The following is an 18,118-nucleotide window of genomic DNA, read 5'->3' on the forward strand; positions in this document are numbered from 1 at the left end:
AACCCCCTGTCAGCCCCCCTCTCTGTCAGCAAGCCCCCCCTCTGTCAGCATCCCCCTGTCAGCAAGCCCATCTCTCTGTCAGCAAGCCCTCCCTGTCAGCCCCCCCCTCTGTCAGCAAGTCCCCCCCCTGTCAGCCCCCCTCTCTGTCAGCAACCCCACCTGTCAGCCCCCTCTCTGTTAGCAACACCCCCTGTCAGCAACAACCCCTGTCAGCCCCCTCTCTGTCAGAAACCCCCCTATCAACCCCCCTCTCTGTCAGCAAGCTTCCCTCTGTCAGCCCCCCTCTCTGTCAGAAACCCCCCTATCAACCCCCTCTGTCAGCAAGCTCCCCTCTGTCAGTAACCCCCCTATTAACCCCCCTCTCTGTCAGCAAGCCCCCCTCTCTGTCAGCAACCCTCTCTGTCAGCCCCCCTCTCTGTCAGCAACCCCCTCTCTGTCAGCAAGATCCCCTCTGTCAGCAACCCCCCTATCAACCCCCCTCTCTGTCAGCAACCCTCTATGTCAGCAACCCTCCTTCCTCTGTCAACCTGCCCCTCTCTATAAGCCACCCCCTCCCCTCTGTCAGCTACTTCCCCTCTGTCAGCTACCCCCCCTCTATCAGCTACCCCCAAACAGCATGCAAACCCCTCCTTTCTTCCCCCTCTCGAGCAGGGCTGCAGCCGGGTCACACTGCACTGTCTGTCTGTGCACTATCTCTCTTTCCCACCCAGCTGCCGGCACCGATGCCACCAGAGACAGTGAATGGAGGGCCACTGGACTGATGTCCTAGCAACCAGTGATGCTTTTGCAGGAGAAAGCGTGGCATTACAAACCCTGCCCCCCTAACAGGTTCACACGCACATCTTTGCAGTGGCTCCTGGAAGGTAAGGTTTTTCTTGTCTCACTGTAATGGAGGTCTCTATTGGGGGGCACAGGCACTGTCTGATATTTAATCTGTTATTGTTTTCTCTATTTATGGGGTGCCTGTGGATTGCTTTGAATTTTTTGGCCATTTTTTTTGTAATTAAAAGGTGCTCAAAAGGGTTGTAGAATGCACAGTGCCACTTTGTGAACAGTTTGTATGGGGTTGGGTTCAGTAGAGCCAATTCAGGTTTTTGTTTTCAATCTGAGTTTTATTAAGTTTTAGTAGTATCCAAGTATACATATATTACTATTATAGTCATAACATCCAAACGTACAGATATGTAGTACATATTATCTTGACAGACACATCTAACAAACATACATACATAAAAGAAAAGAGAAGGATGAGAGAAAGAGGGAGAGGAGAAAAAAAAAAAAAGGAAGGATATATCCACTAATAATAGTCCCCCCAGCATGGCTACTCGTCTAAATGGTTCCCAATTCAGGTTTTTGGATGGAGGTACAACGCTGCTGACACCGTCCACTGTTCTACTGACACTGTCCACTGCTCTACTGACACTGTCCACTGCTCTACTGACACCGCCCTCTGCCCTACTGACACCGTCCACTGCCCTACTGACACCATCCACTGCCCTACTGACTGACAGTGTCCACTTTTAAGGTAGGCTAGTTTCATATTTTAACTAACATTTATTTTATTAATCAAATCATATTTTATGGTTAGACGAATGCTTTTGTTTTATTTAACCATGCCCCTTTAAGTCCCCCCAGGGCCGGATTCCAGACAAGGCCAACAAGGCCAGGCCTCGGGGCGGCAGTGGGTGCAGGGGCGGCACTGCGGCTGAGAGGAGAGGACAAAAAACAGAGGGAAGAGGAGGTGAGATAGTTCTTGGCAGCAGCACCCCCCCTCCCGGTTCTCAATGTCATTTTCGGCAGCAGCACCCCCCCCCCCCGCTTCTCAGTGTCCTGCCGAAAAAGTCCCCCGGTGGATAATGTCCCCCCCATACTGCGCAGGCGGGGGCGGCATTGAAGGACCCGGCCTTGGGGAGGCAAAGGGAGTAAATCCGGGCCTGAGTCCCCCCTCCACTGTTAATGCAATTTGGCCACAGCCACTGTTCACCGTAGCACACCTCTCTACTACTCTCTTTGGGTAACCCAAAAGGTATCCCAGGTATTTTACAATTCTATAGTCGCGTGTACTACAAGAAATTTGCTGTGCACCGTGAATGTGTTCGGGTTTGGCTTGAAGAAAAGGTGGCAACCCTACACCAACGTCTGTATGTGTGAATACGCTCACATGAGCTCATTACAGCAAAACCGACACTGGGGGACATCTGACAACATACATTAGTAACATTTCCACAACAGGCAGCAGGGCACAGTACAGGGGGCAGAAGTCTACAGCAGTGTGAAGTGCATGGGATCAGCATGGCAGAGTACAGGGATCATCAGGACAGAGTACAGGGATCATCAGAGCAAGGGGTCAGCAAGGTAGAGCACAGAGGAGCAGCAAGGCAGAGCACAGGGCAGGTTACAGAGAATCAGGAGGGCACTTTACAGGAGGCAGCAAGACACAGTACAGTGGATCATCAGTGAACAGTTCGAACAAAAAACCTCCTCAAGTGATTAATAGAAATAAACAAATATCCGATTGGTAAAACTTGAAGGGAAGGTGAATACTTATGGACAATATTGAAGTGCAGTCCAACAAACAAACAAATAGAAAGTGACTGGTAAGTAAATGAGTGATTGGGTGTAGAAAATGTCAAACTCAGGTGAATGAAGGTGTGTGCTCAGGTAGGTCCACACAACGTGCACCCTTCACCAGTAGTGAATCAGAAGGCTTACCTCTCTGCTCACATACAAACCCTGAATCAATCACTGTACCAGCAGGCTGTTAGATGGATGTCTGCTTGTCTCACTCGTGGTACATACATATAAAGACAACGGTGTGAAAGTTGTAACTTTATCTTCTTACAGGCAATAAGGAGACAAAGTGCCCAAAATAAGGAGTGGCTGATTGTCCACTTACACAACTTACAGGAGTGTATGAGGAGCGTGTGCCTATCTCCACGAGCGCCGAGCTCGTATCCCAATCTTCTTCCTGCTGTCAATTTCTCTTTGACATCAAAAGAGCCGTCCGCTCGTGGCGAGATATATGAGCGGGGATGGAAGGAGAGAGGGGGGGCACATCGCATAAACCGTGCAGCAAATAAATTTATTAAAACAAAGAAAAATAGGTAAAAGACTCACATGGGGCAGTCTAAGGGCGGTCCCGTAGCCACGAACGCCGCGTTCGTCCACCGTCCGTCAGATGCTGCTCCTACTGTGTACTCTGTATTCCCGACGCGTATTCGTCACATCACGTGACTTCATCAGGGGATGGTAAGCTAGAGTACTGGGTCCTGTTTAAATAACGTCTCACTAATAGGACATAGCAGCGGCCATTTTATTGAAGTCCACGCCGTGTATTGGCGAATGCCGCGCCGGCGCCATTTTGCCTGAGTCTCCTTACTTGTGTTAATCTCCGCTGGGTAAAACGAACGGGACGGAGGGGGAGTAATCAGGGGGCTGGGCCGGACTAGGCAGCGGCTGGCCTGTGCTTTGAGCAAGTGTCCACAGGGGAAAATTAAAAAACCATTCGGTTAAAATACAATAAAAAGAAAAAACTTTTGTTAAAAGGAACTATTATTCACTAGGAAAAATAATTATAGTGTATGCATAATCCGGACATATTGAGCATAAAAGTCCAATAAGACACCCATAGGGGTGGTCGGGTCTGAGGCACACATTTGGGCGAATAGTGAGCTATCACACACTATAATGCAGAGTTCTGCCCTATCGCAGAGCCGATGTGCACCGCATTGACTAGCAGCGCGGTGACAGGCAGGCTGTGCAGAGAATATTAAAAATTAAAAAATTAATTTAAAAAACATAGAAACAAATGTAATTTTAAAATAAAGGAGTGATATATATTGAGAACCATATAAGGGGTTAGGCAATAAGAGCCTAATGAGGGAATGTTGGAGTGGTCGAAAAAATCAGGGTGTCTAGGCCCAGAATGTATTGCACCAGGTGTGAAAGGGGCTAATATGTTATGGTGACCGAAATAGAGCAGCACCTGACGCACAGCAGGTATAGGTGGGATAGGTGAGGGCATAGGGGTCTCAAACATATAGTGTTCTACACGACATATACAAGATAGTGTAAGGATAATACAAAGGGTCTAAAAATCACTTAGGAAGCAGTTTAGATCGAACTCAATGTTAAGACCTCTAGGTGTGAAAGTGTCCATATTGTAGATGTATTTCGATTCTAGTTGGCTGAGTGCCCTAACCTTATGGCCCCCCCGCCATGGTCTAGAATATGGGACTATCCCCCAGAATTTCAGATGTGAGGGGTCTTTATGATGGACTTTGGCAAAGTGGCGAGATACACTGTGGTTAGCGAACCCCTTTTCTATATTTTTCACATGTTCTTTAATACGTATCCGTAAGAGTCTCTTCGTGCGGCCTACATATTGTAGTCCGCAGCTGCATTCGAGTGCATACACTGCACCTTCTGTGTTGCAGCCAATGAAGTCCCTTATTTCGTACTCGGTGCTGTTGCTATTAGACTTGAAGGTAGACACCTTTTTATTCGGACGTTTAGTATGTGTGCAAGCATAGCATCTCTTGCAAGGAAAAAAAACTTTTCCGGTGAAAAATGTGAACTGTTTCTTTGGTGGGTTGATAACGCTCTTCACTAGTTGGTCCCTCAATGTAGGGGCTCTCTTGTATGTAAATCTTGGTTTATCGGGTAATACGTCTCGCAGATCTTTATCACCTTTAAGAATGTGCCAATGTCTTTGGATGACTTTTTCAATTTTCTTATGTTGTATGTTATAGTCCAATACAATAGGTACTAAATCTTGTCTGCTTGTTGCGATTTTACTTTCCAGAAGTTTTTCCCTGGGTATTTTAGATACCTCTTCTATCTTTTGCTGGATGTATATATTGTCGTACCCCTTCTGCACAAATCTATCACCCAACTGTTTTGCTTGTTCCTGAAAAACATCCTGCTTTGTACAATTGCGTCGTAGGCGCATTAATTGACCTTTCGGTATATTAAAAAGCCAGTTCTTGTGATGGCAACTGGTAAGGGGAAGGTAGCTGTTTCTATCAACATTCTGGCTTTTTAATATACCGAAAGGTCAATTAATGCGCCTACGACGCAATTGTACAAAGCAGGATGTTTTTCAGGAACAAGCAAAACAGTTGGGTGATAGATTTGTGCAGAAGGGGTACGACAATATATACATCCAGCAAAAGATAGAAGAGGTATCTAAAATACCCAGGAAAAACTTCTGGAAAGTAAAATCGCAACAAGCAGACAAGATTTAGTACCTATTGTATTGGACTATAATATACAACATAAGAAAATTGAAAAAGTTATCCAAAGACACTGGCACATCCTTAAAGGTGATAAAGATCTGCGAGACGTATTACCTGATAAACCAAGATTTACATACAAGAGAGCCCCTACATTGAGGGACCAACTAGTGAAGAGCGTTATTAACCCACCAAAGAAACAGTTCACATTTTTCACCGGAAAAGGTTTTTTCCCTTGCAAGAGATGCTATGCTTGCACACATACTAAACGTCCGAATAAAAAGGTGTCTACCTTCAAGTCTAATAGCAACAGCACCGAGTACGAAATAAGGGACTTCATTGGCTGCAACACAGAAGGAGCAGTGTATGCACTCGAATGCAGCTGCGGACTACAATATGTAGGCCGCACAAAGAGACTCTTACGGATACGTATCAAAGAACATGTGAAAAATATAGAAAAGGGGTTCGCTAACCAGTGTCTCGCCACTTTGCCAAAGTCCACATAAAGACCCCACATCTGAAATTCTGGGGGATAGTCCCATATTCTAGACCCATGGCGGGGGGGGCCATAAGGTTAGGGCACTCAGCCAACTAGAATCGAAATACAATCTACAATATGGACACTTTCACACCTAGAGGTCTTACATTGAGTTCGATCTGAACTGCTTCCTAAGTGATTTTTAGACCCTTTGTATTATCCTTACACTATCTTGTATATGTCGTGTAGAACACTATATGTTTGAGACCCCTATGCCCTCACCTATCCCACCTATACCTGCTGTGCGTCAGTGCTGCTCTATTTCGGTCACCATAACATATTAGCCCCTTTCACACCTGGTGCAATACATTCTGGGCCTAGACACCCTGATTTTTTCGACCACTCCAACATTCCCTCAATTAGGCTCTTATTGCCTAACCCCTTATATGGTTCTCAATATATATCACTCCTTTATTTTAAAATTACATTTGTTTCTATGTTTTTTTAAATTAATTTTTTAATTTTTAATATTCTCTGCACAGCCTGCCTGTCACCCGCGCTGCTAGTCAATGCGGTGCACATCGGCTCTGCGATAGGGCAGAACTCTGCATTATAGTGTGTGATAGCTCACTATTCGCCCAAATGTGTGCCTCAGACCCGACCACCCCTATGGGTGTCTTATTGGACTTTTATGCTCAATATGTCGGATTATGCATACACTATAATTATTTTTCCTAGTGAATATAGTTCCTTTTAACAAAAGTTTTTTCTTTTTAATTGTATTTTAACCGAATGGTTTTTTTAATTTTCCCCTGTGGACACTTGCTCAAAGCACAGGCCAGCCGCTGCCTAGTCCGGCCCAGCCCCCTGATTACTCCCCCTCCGTCCCGTTCGTTTTACCAGCGGAGATTAACACAAGTAAGGAGACTCAGGCAAATGGCGCCGGCGCGGCATTCGCCAATACACGCGTGGACTTCAATAAAATGGCCGCCTGCTATGTCCTATTAGTGAGACGTTATTTAACAGGACCCAGTACTCTAGCTTACCATCCCCTGATGAAGTCACGTGATGTGACGAATACGCGTCGGGAATACAGAGTACACAGTAGGAGCAGCATCTGACGGACGGTGGACGAACGCGGCGTTCGTGGCTACGGGACCGCCCTTAGACTGCCCCATGTGAGTCTTTTACCTATTTTTCTTTGTTTTAATAAATTTATTTGCTGCACGGTTTATGCGATGTGCCCCCCCTCTCTCCTTCCATCCCCGCTCATATATCTCGCCACGAGGCGGACGGCCTCTTTTGATGTCAAAGAGCACTTGACAGCAGGAAGAAGATTGGGATACGAGCTCGGCGCTCGTGGAATAGGCACACGCTCCTCATACACTCTGTAAGTTGTGTAAGTGGACAATCAGCCAACTCCTTATTTGGGCACTTTGTTCCTTATTTGCCGTAAGAAGATAAAGTTACAACTTTCACACCGCTTGTCTTATATGTATGTACCACGAGTGAGACAAGCAGCATCCATCTAACAGCCTGCTGGTACAGTGATTGATTCAGGGTTTGTATGTGAGCAGAGAGGTAAGCCTTCTGATTCACTACTGGTGAAGGGTGCACGTTGTGTGGACCTACCTGAGCACACACCTTCATTCACTGAGTTTGACATTTTCTACACCCAATCACTCATTACTTACCAGTCACTTTCTATTTGTTTGTTTGTTGGACTGCACTTCAATATTGTCCATAAGTATTCACCTTCCTTCAAGTTTTTACCAATCGGATATTTGTTTATTTCTATTAATCACTTGAGGAGGTTTTTTGTTCGAACTGTTCACTTATCATCGATATTTTGAGATTCTTTATGTGTGTTTTGATACACGGTTTAGGCTAAACCACACTGTATTTTCCATTTTGGGTCACTCCACCGTGTCAATATACTTTACTATCCCACGGCCCACTGTCCACGGATTTTCTGTCACCTCACCTTTTTTATTTGCCCCCCTCATCTTAGTTTTTTTTTTTTTTTTTTTTACAGCGCAGATACTTTCACATTTTACACATTATCGATTCTTTTGTCTTGAGAGGACAACATTCTGGTGTTTGCTGCAGTATTCACGCCCACCCACCCCACTGTCCCCTTCTCTGGCCCACTCCCCTTCACCTTTATCCCATACAGCGCAGGAGTTCACCTAATACACAGTGGATCATCAGCCTCTGCTAGTAAGCTGATGTGACAGATTCCTGTTCTGATCCCCACCGACCTTCCTCTCTCATCCATCCCATGTGATGTCACATACGTACAAATCACGGCAAAACGCGGGATGCATTTGGGATTCCTTTGCTTCTTAATGGCACCCCAATTACAGTGTGATTTTGCCGCGATTGCAGCGTTATAAATCACGCTGCAGTCATGGCAAAATCGAAACACGAGAAGCCTGAAGCTCAAAAGTAGCAGGAGCTTCTTTTGGGACACAGCGTATTGAGTTGTGATTTGCAGCCATTGCAGTGCGATTTAGCACAGCAAAATCGCTCCACGAGTGAGGTGCCATTAAAAAGTAGCGTGTCCCACCTTTTGCTGTGATTTGGAATTGCTGCGATTTAAATCGCCTAGTTGTGAATGGAGTGATTCAGTAGTATTCTCCCAGCAGAAGTTGTTATTTTATTTCATTACAAACATTACAAAGTTTCTTGACATTTGTCCAGACTCTCCCATATTTTGTGATAAGGGCTCTCTCTAGTGGCCAGTTCTGGGATTGACTGAGATTTTATGACTAATGTCAACGTCAGTTATTTGCTCTATTTGTTCAGTTGAAATAATTTTACACACTTGGCTAATTCAAGACTTCATCGTGAAACAATCGCTTTTATTAGCGGACTTACACAGAACTATACCCTGCCAGCCTGATATGCGAATTTCCATCTTTGTCTTAGAAAATAAATATAACATTTTTAATTGCACAGTGCTTTTTCTCTGCAGGGCTCTGTTTAGGAATGCAACTTCTTTTAGTTTTTTACCAGAATACATCCTAATTTAGCTTTCCCTTTCGTATATACGTGTGTAGATCATCCACCACTTAAAGCAGAAGTAAACCAACAGATGAAAAATAAATAAAATCAATGGCGTAATGTGTACATATTAGCACATTTCAGACTTATCATAACACAAAACCCTTCAGCAGTGCGCCGTCACCACTGACAGGGCTTCCAACTTCACCCGATCTTCCCTATGGCTTTGCGGGCTGTGGCTGTCTGAATGGCCGAGCCTAGGAAGATGTCACTCCCACGCATGCGTGCAGGAGTCATGGCCGCAGCACAGCTCTCTCAATGGACAGCATGTGACCTCACTGGCTGCTACACAAGTAATTATCTCCTAAATAGGGATGAGCCGAACACCCCCCCATTCGGTTCGCACCAAGACCTTCGAACGGGCACCGACCGTTCACGCGAACATTTAGAAACCCCAATGACGTCTATGGGACTCGAACGTTCGAATTCAAAAGTGCTCATTTTAAAGCCTAATATGCAAGTTATTGTCGTAAAATGTCTTCGAGAACCGGGTCTTGCCCCAGGGAACATGTATCAATGGAAAATAAGTTTTAAAAACCGGTTGTTTTTTCTGGAGCAGTGATTTTAATGATGCTTAAAGTGAAAATAAATAAATAAATGAAAAATTCCTTTAAATATCGTACATGCTGGGTGTCTATAGTATGAAGTGGCACATGTTTAGAACTGTCCCTGCACAAAATTAGATACTATAAGAAAAAAGTAATTTAAAACTGCTTTCGCCTTTAATGTAATGTCTGGTCCCTGCAATATGGATGAAAATCATTGAGAAAAATAGCACAGACACAGACAGTACACACACCACATAGCTTTAGGTGCACACTGCAGAGGACACGGGCAGTACACACACCACGTAGCTTTAGGTGCACACTGCAGAGGACACAGGCAGTACACACACCACATAGCTTTAGGTGCACACTGCAGAGGACACAGGCAGTACACACCACGTAGCTTTAGGTGCACACTGCAGAGGACACAGGCAGTACACACCACGTAGCTTTAGGTGCACACTTCAGAGGACACAGGCAATACACACCACGCAGCTTTAGGTGCACACTGCAGAGGACACAGGCAGTACACACCACGTAGCTTTAGGTGCACACTGCAGAGCACACAGGCAGTACACACCACATAGTTTTAGGTGCACACTGCAGAGGACACAGGCAGTACACCACGTGAGAATACTGCAGCTAGCACAATCACCAGCCTGCCAGTAAATTAGGAAGTGCAGATCTAGCTAAACTATACAGTGTATAAATACAGTATATATACAACACCTGGGATGCATATATATCCTCTACATACTGTAACTTTAACTGACTAGCCTGCCTGCCTGCCTGCTCTGTCTACCTACTAAAAATGACACTCTCTCTCTGTCTTCTCTCTTTTAACCACCGCAACACACTTCACAAGGCCGACCTGCAGGCGGCCTTTTATAGTGTGGGGCGTGTACTAAACCCCCGGAGCCATAATTGGCCAAAGCCACCCTGGCTTTGGCCAATTATGGTTCTCCGTTTTTTGCAAGCCTTGATTTGCGGGTCATAGTGCATGCTTGGCCAATCATCAGCCAGCAATGCACTGCGATGCCGTAGTGAATTATGGGCCGTGAAATGCAACTCGAATTTGGCGCGAATGGCCCAAATCGTTCGTAATCCGATGAACGATCGAACATACGATGTTCGAGTCGAACATGAGTTTGACTCGAATACGAAGCTCATTCCTACTCCTAGGACATTTAGGAGGTATTTACTGTACCCCCATTGATAAGCCTTATTAAATGCTTACCTGTAGGATTTTACTACTATTTTAAAAGAGACTTGGTAATCTATCATTTTTTGTTTTGGTCTATTACTATTGAGAGGGTTGTTATATTATGAATCTACCATACCCTGATGTCAAGGGTTATGGGTATTCAAAATTGGAAAAGGAAAGATGACGTAAGGATTGGGGCATAGACAATGTTGTGGGCAAAGGGACATACTGTTAAAAACACTCATACATTGTGAATAAAATTAGGATTATTGCAAAGATTATTTGCAGAGGTTATAAAGGGTTATAGCAAAGGTTGTAAAAAGAGTCCCAGTTTAATAAATTAGTCCAATAAGGTACTTATGGGCACTAGTGGCAGCAAAGTGACATCAATGATGTGGAGAGAGCCGGCCTGGTTCCTGCTTTACGGCATACAAACCAGCGTAGAACCCACACGGGAAGGTTCTGCTTTTTCCTCAGATCTGAGTGTGTTCTACGCTGGTTTGTACGCCGCAAAGCAGGAACCAGGCCTCTCTGTATACAGTCCCGGATTCCTCTAGTGACCACGGACATCCTTTGGACTTATATGCCTGTTTCTCACAGACATTATGTGAGTAGAGTAGACAATTGGCTGATAATTTAATAAATTCCCTTTTTTTATACTTACTTCACTTAGTCTGGTGCATCTTGTTGTTTTTACGTTATGGGTATTCAGTTCATTGTTTGATCCTTGGTTGGGACACACTTTTACCAACATTCCTTCTCCTGAATTTAAGGGTTAATTATCTTAGGCATCAGCTTTTACCTTAAAAACATGCTTGTTTTGCTTACCATTTTTGCTGTTGGTCTAGGGGCCTAGGATATCTTAGTGTCAAGGAGGTGCCACATCCCAATGTATTTTGTAGCAAAAAAATCCTTTTCCAGTAGTCTTCCAGGACAGCCCTTGAGAGGATGGAGTCCCTTCCATCGACACAGGAAACACATTGCCAATCAGTTCAAAAGGCCGTCCCTCAGGTCCCTGGTCAGTCATTTACCAAGAACCGAAGGATGGAACTGAAAAACATAACCACATCAGGTAAACATATTAATGCATCAACATAATTCAAGGGCGGGATCGTGCTGTCCTGGAAGACTACTGGAAAAGGAGTAACCAGTGAGTACTAACTCCGGTTTTCCCCAGTCGTCTTCCAGGACTGCCCTTGAGAGGATCCCCAAGTAGTCACCAGATTAGGGGGGACCACAGCTTGGAGGACTTTCCTCCCAAAAGCCTGATCCTGACTGGACATTAAGTCTAGTCTATAATGCCTTGTAAAGGTGGAGAAGCTTGACCATGTGGCTGCTTTACATATTTGGTCCGGGGTGGTACCAGATTTTTCAGCCCAGGATGCCGAAAGTGTCCTTGTGGAGTGGGCTTTAACACCCCCAGGAGGATCTTTATTTAGTATTCTATAACTTTCTGCTATAGCTAGCCTGATCCACCTAGCTATAGTGACCTTAGAAGCTTTTTGTCCCTTACGCTGTCCAGAAAAAAGTACAAAAGTACAAACAAAGAATCTGCCATTATAAAAGGTTTGGTTGCATCTAAGTACTCTAAGATACACCTTCTTACATCTAATAGATGAAACTGCCTTTCTTTTTTCGTTCGAGGCGTTCTGGCAAAATGAAGGGAGAACAATTTCTTGAGACCTATGGAATTTGAATGCTACCTTATCCTAAAAGCAGATCCTGGGTTCTTGCCTGACTCTGTCTTCAAGGGTTTGAAGGAACAGCTCTCTAATGGAGAGAGCTTGGATTTCACTGACCCTGCGGGCTGAAGTGATTGCCACAAGGAGTACTGTTTTGAACGTAAGCAGTCTTAGAGAGGCCTCCGAGATAGGTTCAAATGGAGTCCCCAAGAAGGCTTTGAGGACGACCGACAGGTCCCAAGTTGGATTTACCTTGACTTTAACTGGTTTCTGTCTAGTGATTGCTTTACAGAACCTAGCAATAAGAGGATCTTCCTGTTAGCGTCTTTCAAGGTATACCCTTAGGGCCGCTATCTGTACTTTAATAGTACTAGGAGTTAACCCCTTGTCTATCCCGTCCTGGAGAAACTACAAGATATTTGTTATATCCTTGTTAGGTTTACCCTGATACACCAATAAATAAAAAATCCAAATTTTTCTGTAAATAGCTTGAGTGACTGGTTTCCGGCTCTGAAGTAAGGTTTAAATCACTTTTTCTGATAAACCCTTGTCCTTCAAAATCTCTTCCTCAGTAATCATGCTGAGAGTTTCAGCATGGGCACTTGAGGATGCAAGAGGGGTCCCTGTGACAAGAGGTCTTGTCTGCATGGGAGCCTCAAAGGAGGTTGGTCTGTCAACTTCAGTAATGTTGTGAACCAGGGTCTATTGGGCCAAAAAGGTGCCACTAGTATTAGACATTTTTCTTCTGCAAGAAACTTGGCCAAGACCCTTGGAATGAGGTGAAGCGGTGTAAACGCATAGGCCAGACTGAAGGTCCAGTGTATCTATAAGGCATCTACCTCCAAGGGTTGAACTCCTGGACATAGCGAGCAGAAATTGGGAACTTTTGCATTCTCTTTGTTTGCAAACAAATCTATCTCTGAGATCCCCCAGTGAGTTGTTATGAAGTTGAAAACTTCCATATGTAGAGACTATTCTTGATTCGAAACTAGTTGTCGACTCAAGAAGTCTGCAGTGCTATTCTGCTCACCCTTCAAGTGTATTGCAGAGACAGATTTTAGATGGACTTCTGCCCATTGAAACATATGTTTGCCTACCAACATTAGACAAGGACTTCTGGTACCTCCCTGTTTGTTTATGTAAGCTACCGCCGTCATATTGTCTGATCGGACTTGAAGGTGGTGACCTTGTAGCTTGTCCTGAAATTCCAGTAGAGCTCTTAGGATTGCTGTTAACTCCTTCCAGTTGGAAGAAATCTTTTTCTCTTCTGGTGTCCACCTGCCCTGTGCCCAGAATGCGTTGAGAAGAGCCCCTCAACCCCAACTGCTCGCATTCGTGGTAAGAGTGGATGTGATAGGTATGACCCAAAGAACACCTTTGTTTAGGTTCTCTTTGTCCTTCCACCACCAGAGAGAACGCTTCACTTTGGGGGGGATCGATATGGATTCCTCTAGACCCTTGTCTTTCACCTGTTCCAACAGAAATCTCTGTAGGTCTCTCTGGTGGAACCCGACCCATTGCACGCCGGGATGGCTACCGTCATCAGACCAAGTGCTGACATGACCTCCCTTACAGTACAATTGTGGCTGGTTTGAAGAAAAGACATCCTCTGATTCAGATTCAATATCTTTTCTTCCGGCAAGACTATATTTTGTTCTACAGCTAGGATCTTGTAACCCAAGTACAGAATATTCTGTGTTGGAGTTGTTTTGGATTTTTCTAGACTGACAATCCACCCCAAGTGCCTCAGGTTGAGTTGTGTTAACTCTAAATCCTGACAGAGTTTATTCTCTTAGTGGGCTGTGAGGAGTAAGTCGTCTAGATATGGTATGATTGAGACTGACTGGAGTCTTAACGGGACCAAAGCTTCCCCAAGAACTTTGGAAAAAAATTATTGGAGACGACAACAGACTGAAGGGCAGGGCTCTGCCCTGAAAATGATACATTTTTGATTCTATCTGAATCGCCATACGAAGAAATTTCTGGCATTCCTTCCTTATTGGGATATGCAGATAGGCGTCCCTTAAAACCAGGGTTGCCATAAATACTTATTTTTGAAGAAGATTTTTTATTGAATAAATTGACTCCTTGCGAAATTTCTTGTAACGGATGGAGAGGTTCAGGGGTCTGAGGTTCATTATCAGTCTGAACTTTCCTGACGGCTTTTTTACCACAAAATTGCGTGAGTAAAAACCTTCCCTTTGTTCGTGAATAGGGACTGGTGTCAATAGCTCTTGATCCACCATTTCTCCTATTAGTAAGGGTGATTTAGGAGTTTTGTCACTAGAAACTTGGATGGTGGTTGGCTGTGGAATTCCAGTGCATAACCTTGTGGGAGAAAGTTCCTTAGTCTTCCTCCCACAGGGACCCTGACGTCACTGGGGCTGGGGCTTGGGATCCTGATTGAGGCGGTTAAAAAGTATGCCCCCTTTCCCTTTTTGCCCTGTCCAATGTATGAGTTTAAACTCTTTTCCTGTTTTTGCGGGTTCCTTAGAGGGACGAAAAAACGTTCTCTGAAAGTTTTTCTTTTCAGTAGGGAAAGATTTATTTTTGTCCGCCGTTCTCTCCAAGGCAGTATCCAATTCAGGCCCAAAAACTAAATCCCCAGTGAAGGGAACACTGCATAAACGTCTTTTGGATGCTGTGTCACTTCCCCACATTTTCATCCATACAGACCTTCTGGCTGCCACTGAAAGAGCCGCAGATTTAGCTGTAAACTTAACAGTCAGTGTCAGTTGCAGCATCTGAGATAAAACTAGTTGCCTTGAAAAGAATTGGAAACATTTTCAAGAGCTCCTCTCTAGGAGTGCCTGCTTGTAGGTGTTCTTCCAACTGCGATAACCTGAACTCCAAGTTCCTAGCTACACAGGAATTGGCTAAGGCTGGTTTCAATCCTGCCATTGAAGCATCACAAGCCCTTTTTAAGACTATGTCTGTCTTTCTGTCCATTGGGTCCTTTAAAGGTCCCATATCTTCGAAGGCCAGGTCCGACTGCTTCGATACCTTGGACAGAGGTGCATCAAGCTTTGGATTTTTATTCCAAAGCTTGAATAGGGAACACTCTAGCCTTCTTTTTGCCCAGGGCAACATACATCTTGTCATGCCTGGATAATTGAGATTCTTCCTCCTCAATCTCCAGTGTATCATAAATAGCGCTCAATAATTCATCTACTTCCTCAATAGATCATTTATATTTTGCGATTTTGTTAGCTGTGACCTGATCTTCCTCCTGGTCTGAGTCAGAAGATTCAGGCCTAACTAACCCGAGGCTAGGCTTCCTGACTCTACAGGGCTCCCCGAAGCTAGGTATTGTGGGGCTTGGTGAAGGTGAAACTGCAGCTGCGCTACCGGTGGAAGCAGACACATTTATGTCTGAACTTAAGTCCCTAAGGGATTTAAAAGTTGATGCCATCTCCTCCTTAAATGAGCTTAGGAACTTGGCCAAGGGGGAGTCTGCCTCAGTATTCAATAAGCGTGCAATACATTGCCTGCATAAGGCTTTGTTAGAGCCTGGGGATAGTTTGCTTCCACAATTAGGGCACTTTTTGCGGCCTGACTTGTCCTCCCTTGAAGCCTCCTTAGCCTGCAACAGAAAAAGGTGGATGGACTTATTATCAACCCCTTTTCCCTTTAAGAGGCACCTGTGCTGCCACCACCACTGCTGCTTCCTGGGACAGTGCATCCACCACCATGTAGTAACTATACCCAGCATACAAAAACCACCAGTACAGGGCTTGCCCAGCAGCCTACCTGGTTTAAGCTGATTTGTCTCCATGGTCGACCTTGTCGCTCCATATCCCGCCGCTAGTCCGGTACTGCTGGATGCAGGTCAGGGATGAATAGGCCCAGTGCAGGCTTTTTCACTCCTCCACCCTCCCTGGAGACCCAGAACCGGAAGTCTCGGCACACAGTGATGACGTGATTCCGCCGGAAATGACGCGTCAGCGTCTCTGACCCCATCACGACCGCGGTGAGGAGCTGGCAATGGACGGATCCACTTACCCACTCCTGGGGAAACCGCGCCATTCTGTCCACTGTCTCACATCTGCACCGGGAGGACGAGGAGGAAAACGGGTCTGCTCCGGTTTTGCTGGACGGTACCCGAGCCCCAGCACCTAAAGGTGAGACTTTCTAGGAGCCGAAACGGATAGGACCCAGTCCTCCTATATGGCCTCCATTCCCTGCAGGCAGCCCCTGAGAGATGAAGTCCTTTCTCCATGTTCCTTTGGCAACATGTTCCTCCGACGGAGGAAACACAATGACTGACTAGGGACCTGAGGGACGGCTTTTTGAACTGATTGGCAATGTGTTTCCTGTGTGGATGGGAGGGACTCCATCCTCTCAAGGGCTGTCCTGGAAGATGACTGGGGAAAGTAGGATGGGACTTTGAAGGCACCAAAGGACACTTAGGAATGGAGATAGTAGTATTAAGTTTAAGAATTTTATTAGAACAAATGTTTAAAATCCATGTAAAATTAAAACATGATACATAAAAGAGTGTAGATCATGTCAAGATTAGACAATAACATATGATGTCATTCCTCAAAAAAAAAGTAATACTGAGACAAAACAATACCCTCTACACGTTTCAACAGTATCTTCTTCAGGGAGTTATTTTGTTGAGGAGTACATTGATAACTAAACACAAAAAGACAAATGTCAATCAGAAAGACATTTTGCAAAAATCATTTTTAAACATATATATCAAACATTGAAAATGTGAGTATATCTTACAAAAATATAGAACAGTACCCCTTCAAGAAGAGTGGGCAAAATCGGACTTTGAGGCTTGTGGAAGTATAAAAATATATATTTTATTACATAAATTTACAAAATGTACACTAACTGGGGACTGTAATGTGTATTTGCTCATGTCATTATTGACATATTTGGCCTGGACCTGCGGTATGTTTCCAATCAACATGGTCTACTTGTTGCCCTATTATATATTATAGGATGTAAGACTTTGCAATTTATTTTCTTTACTTCTTTTTCTCCATGGACATATATACGCATGTAGACATATATATAGGGGTGTATTATAATGCTTAAGGTTTTACACATATACATATATTGTTAGCGTAAATATGCGCTTATTGCTTTTTTCCTCCCCCTCTTTATCAGATCATCGATCTCTAAACATATTTTTTGTACTCTACTACCATCGGTATATATTTCATCTATCATTGGAATCTTCCTGGATGATTATATCCACCGCTGTGTATCAGGTGATGTAGCCACATGTTGTAACCCATATGTATTGCAAAAATTTGTGTGTTTTTTTCGCTGGTTTTAATCAATTGATAAAGATATATGTTTTAGGAATTTTTTCCTTTATGTAAATATCATCATTATCATTTTTTATGCTGTACTAATATGATGTGTACTATTCACAGATTGTGAAAATCATGGCTACATAGTAGCAATAATCCTGTTCATTTCGTCCTGAAGAAGACCCACGGTGAAACGCGTAGGCGACTTCAATAGGATTCTTTCACTATTCTCTTGTTCTGAATGGTTGTATTGCGATTGTTAGCAGTTGCATTCCATTATACCATTGTTAGTGTACATTTTGTAAATTTATGTAATAAAATATATATTTTTATACTTCCACGAGCCTCAAAGTCCGATTTTGCCCACTCTTCTTGAAGGGGTACTGTTCTATATTCTTATCATTACGGATGCGGCCAATGTGAGTGCTTTCCTTGTGTATCTTGTCCCCCCTCCCCCTCCCTCTTTCCTTTTTCTTTTCCTTTCTGATCATCCCTAGTTTTGTGTTTTTCCTTCCCTTCCCATCCCCCTCCTTTTGTTTTCATATATCTTACAAAATATAGGTGAAAGAATCATATGCGGACAATTTCAGCTCCAAAACATCCAGGAATCAAGAGGCTATATAAAGGAGGGCAGCC

The 18,118-nt window shown here is 44.2% G+C and overlaps 1 long non-coding RNA gene across 1 annotated transcript; it reads left to right on the forward strand.

Annotated features, from left to right (window-relative positions):
* The first annotated feature begins 17,036 nt into the window (after nt 1–17,036).
* Nucleotides 17,037–17,813, forward strand: LOC120930835. The gene is made up of 3 exons (XR_005747731.1): nt 17,037–17,114; nt 17,334–17,437; nt 17,606–17,813. It is a non-coding gene; the product is annotated as an uncharacterized LOC120930835 (long non-coding RNA).
* Nucleotides 17,814–18,118: the final 305 nt, after the last annotated feature.

Source organism: Rana temporaria, chromosome 3, assembly GCF_905171775.1.
Source record: "Rana temporaria chromosome 3, aRanTem1.1, whole genome shotgun sequence".
Lineage (NCBI taxonomy): Eukaryota > Metazoa > Chordata > Amphibia > Anura > Ranidae > Rana > Rana temporaria.